General features: G+C 39.3%; 1 pseudogene; it reads left to right on the forward strand.

Moving 5' to 3' along the window:
* The first annotated feature begins 1,340 nt into the window (after window positions 1–1,340).
* LOC100951914 lies at window positions 1,341–3,685 on the forward strand (annotated as a pseudogene).
* Window positions 3,686–4,329: the final 644 nt, after the last annotated feature.

Below are 4,329 nucleotides of genomic sequence, written 5' to 3' on the forward strand. Positions count from 1 at the left end.
TGGAGATGTTCATTGCTTTTCCTGCCTACTTAGTGGGGTTCTGGGTTCATTGAAGGAAAACAGAATACTTACATATACATGAAGGATGTAGTCAAGGAAGCTGTAGCAGGAACCAGAAAGACACACCAGAAACCAGAAAGCAAAACCCTTTTTCTTGCAGTGTCCCTTCAATTCCCTCTACTTGGCAAAGTTTAACAATGTGCCAGCTAGCAAAGAAAGCACATTGAAAAGGCCCAGATACATTTTTGCAGAACAGGTGATGAAGAGTGATTTCAATTTGAGAGGCAATAGATAGATGAACAGAACAATCAGTTACCATATACACGTTGTCCACATAATAAAAACATTTCTGGAAAAAATCCTGAGACATTTTCTCAAGTATTTTCATAAAAACCCCTTAAAGGAGACATTTGGTGATGTAATAATATGATATAAATGTCCTTGACTTCAAGAACACTCGTGTAGAAAAGACGATTATATTGTGTGTATATGTATGTGTGTGTATGTATTTATATATACACATAAATACACATATCTTACTGTATCTTTCTCAATATGTTAATATCAGTTTATTCATGGTGAAATTATTCAATGCAAGTCTTATTCACATGATGTTTCAACTGAAGAATCAGTTATTGTCTGAGGTAGACATATCCAAGTCTAGTTGAATATTGTCAATCATGTAATCAATAGGCCTGGTGTCTGTAGTTTGTGTCAACAAGGATTATGGGATTATGGCTTTATAGTTATTTGTATTTAATATTTCTAGTAGCAAAGAATACAGCAATATAATGGAGCATAGGGAAAAACCTTTAGAATGACACAAGAACTATGGATAAAATACTTAGAAAAATCACAGTGTCCCTCAGAGCTGAGCAGTCTGTCAACCAGTATTGAAAGGGAAATCACATCCTAAGTGCAAGAGTTTTGCTATTGTCCTTTATTGTGCACCCAGAAAACTTTGTATGAAATAGACAAAGTAAATACATTAGCCTACTCCATGCTGCTGTTGTAGTTCAAAGGAAGCCATAGACACTATGTAAACCAGCATGGCCAGTAAAACTTCAATTATTCTTCTATGGGTGGTTGAGTCTTGTTTTTTGGTTAAAAGATACTATACAACTGTGGTACTTTCTGGGGTAGTCATATCTTCCTTGACAATGTAGAAGCATGGAAATTCTTTCAATCATTCTGAACAGAGGTAGGCATACTTTTCAGTAAAGAGTCAGATACTACATATCATTTGTAAGCCACATATTGTGGCTCTCTGTCTCTTTTCTTTTTCTCTTCCTTCTCCATCTTCTTCTTAACGACTCTTTAAAAAATAACAACATAATCCCTCCCCACCTATTGTCATGATGGTCTTTCTGGATTACTTGGTGGTGCTTTTCAGATCATTGCTGGGGCCACTGGGGCCAACCAAGCTGGGCTCAGATGAAAAGGAGCTGATCCTGCTATTGTGGCAAGTTTTGGATCTTGTCAACAAGAAGGTGAGAGTGTTGTATAAAGCACTAGTTAGACTGGATCAGTTGGAACTGATGGAGGATTTTGAAGAAGCAATTAAAATGGATGACGAAGTGTGTCCTCAGTGTCACAGTGGAACCAAGCCCTCTCGCAGGTTAGCCAGTCAGTGAGTGATGAAGTGAATTTGGGATGAGCACTTCATTCTGTCTCTGATGGGCAGCTTCCCATCAGGCAAATCCCGCACCCTGAGGCTTCCAAGAAGAATGCACTACTGCTGGAATGCTTCTATCTTTTTTGATCTTCAAAAAGAATTCAAGAAGGGTTGCCCTGGCTCACCTGATACTGACGAACTAGATGTTGTTGCAGTGACAGAGTATTTAAACTTTGAAGGGAATAGTTCAGTCTCCCAATGTGGAGGCTCTCAAGTTGATGATATGGGGAATATAATTTTAGCAATGATTTCAGAGCCTTATAACCATAGATTTTCAGATCCAGAGAGAAGAAATTACAAATCTGAAAATGGCACTTGCAACAAGAGGGAACTCATTGGTGATAACTCTATAGTCAGAGCAGGAGGTTTACCATGGCAATCATTAGATTAAGACATTGCAAGATTCTTCCAGGGATCAACATTGCCAAAGGCGGCATAGCACTTTGAATGGAGAAACTCTGCTTAGATTCGTAAGTGAGGATCATAGAGAGCTAGCACTACAGAGGCACACAGATCACATGGAAACCCCATATATGGAGGTTTACAAAGCAAGAGATGAAGAGTTTCTTAAAATTGCTAGTGGTACCTCAAATGAAGTAGCTCAGTTTCTCTCCAAGGAAATCAAGTCATCGTCTTCATGCAGGATCTCCCTTTCATAGCCACAGCTGAAAATGTGATGGCTTTTCTTGGACAGCATTGCCCCATTAGTAAGGAGGAAGGAAGGCATTTTCTTTGTCCTCTACTCAGGTATTAGGCCAAGAGAGGATGCTTTTGAACTTTGCTTGTGAGGAGTGTGCACAGCATTCATTGAGGAAGCATAAGGACTTGATGAGGGAAAAGAAACCTTGAACTCTTCATGAGCACAGCAGCTGAAGTTCAGTACATGCTGAACTGATTCCCTTAGGCCCCTCTCATTCTACTTCCAACCCCTTCCATTATTCCAGTACTATCTCAGCAATCTGTGCCTCCTAAAAATGTTAGAGGCTGTATATACCTTTGAAATCTTCCCTACATGGCCACAATGGAGGACATCCTGTTCTCCACTGATATTCAGACTTAACAGGGTTCACATGGTATTTAATCACTAAGGTTGCTGGTAAAGGAGATGCCTTCATCCAGATGAAGTCTGAAAACAGAGCATTTATTGCTGCACAGAAGTGTTATAAAAAACCCATGAAGGAAGGATATGTTGAAGTCTTTCAGTGTTCAGCTGAAGAGATGAGCTTTGTGTTAATGGAGGGCACTTTAAATCAAAATAGCTTCTCCCCACCACCGTGTAAGTTACCATGTCTGAGTACTTCCTACAGAATTGGTCTTCTTGTGTCAAATGTATCCCATGGAGTACTATTCAGCCATAAAAATGGAGACTTTACATGTTTTATATTAACCAGAATGGAGTTGAAGAACATTCTTCTTAGTAATTTATCACAAGAATGGAAAAATAAGTATACAATGTAGGCAATACTAATATGAAACCAATAGATAAACAACTGTATGCCCATAGGAGAGAAAAACACAAATTCCCCAGGGGACAGGAAGGGGGAGGGGAGGAGGGAGGGGGATTGGTGAACTCTCACCTAATGGGCACCATGTAGGGGTATATGGCACAACTCCTGGGAGAAGGGCTCAATTACATTTGAACTTCACCAGACGAATGCGAACAATGTAACCTGATCATCTGTACCCTTGTATCAATCTGAAATAAAAATTAATAAAAATGGCAAAGAAAAAGCTAGCATGTCTCCTCCCTCTTACTCATTTCTAGCTCCTGCAGTATTATTCCCAGAAACTGCCATTTATTCACCCTCTCTGCTCCTGGACCCACGAGCACTGCAGCTGTTCACAGCACACCACCCAGTGGGTGCTCAGCTCTTCATGAACGGCATGGCCTGCCTTCCCAGTGTTCGAAAGCTATGTGGTGATCTTCAAAATGCCAGACGTGAGAAAACTTCTAGCAACTTCGGGGAAAATTTGTCTACATTCAGGCTACAGTGTTTTCAGCAAACATAATTGGGCAGTGGGCCTATGCCTTATCTTTTGGTGAAGTGTAAAATTTGAGCCATTAAGAACAAATCCTTACAGCCTTTAGCATGCAGCACACTTACCTCCTTGCTGATTGAAAATAGCCATTTAAAATGTGAACTTGAAATCAGATGTTTCCATTACCCCTAATTAAAGTGGCATCATAGATGTTTCCTAAGTTTTAAGTCTTGGATAAAAAAATACTCCACTAGTGTCTACCATCTCTACCAAGAACTGTCCCATAAGGACTTCATTTTTGTGTTTTACTGCTATTTTCTTTCCATCTTCCTGTTTTCTTCTGCACAATCACACCCTCTTGCTAAGTAGTTCAAGTGTAAAGTCCTGAAATATTTAAATCACAAACTTAAGAGAAGGAGTGAAACAAAACTGCTATTTTCCCAATCTCTTAGCCATCACGATGTCTTATAATTAAAAAACAATTAAAATCATTTAAAAAACACCTGACAACAAATTAGAAGAAATGGTGCACCCTCCACAGAAATAAAGTTAGAGCGGACCTTTTTCTCAGCAGGTACCAGTTGTAAATAAAACAAGCTAGGGGCCAAAGTGTGAAACCAAAAATGAAGTTGTTACATGTAGTTGGTAATTTCTCGTTTGAACTGTCATGGAAT

Source organism: Otolemur garnettii, unplaced genomic scaffold, assembly GCF_000181295.1.
Source record: "Otolemur garnettii isolate 467f Iridium unplaced genomic scaffold, OtoGar3 scaffold00001, whole genome shotgun sequence".
In the NCBI taxonomy this organism is placed as follows: Eukaryota; Metazoa; Chordata; class Mammalia; order Primates; family Galagidae; genus Otolemur; species Otolemur garnettii.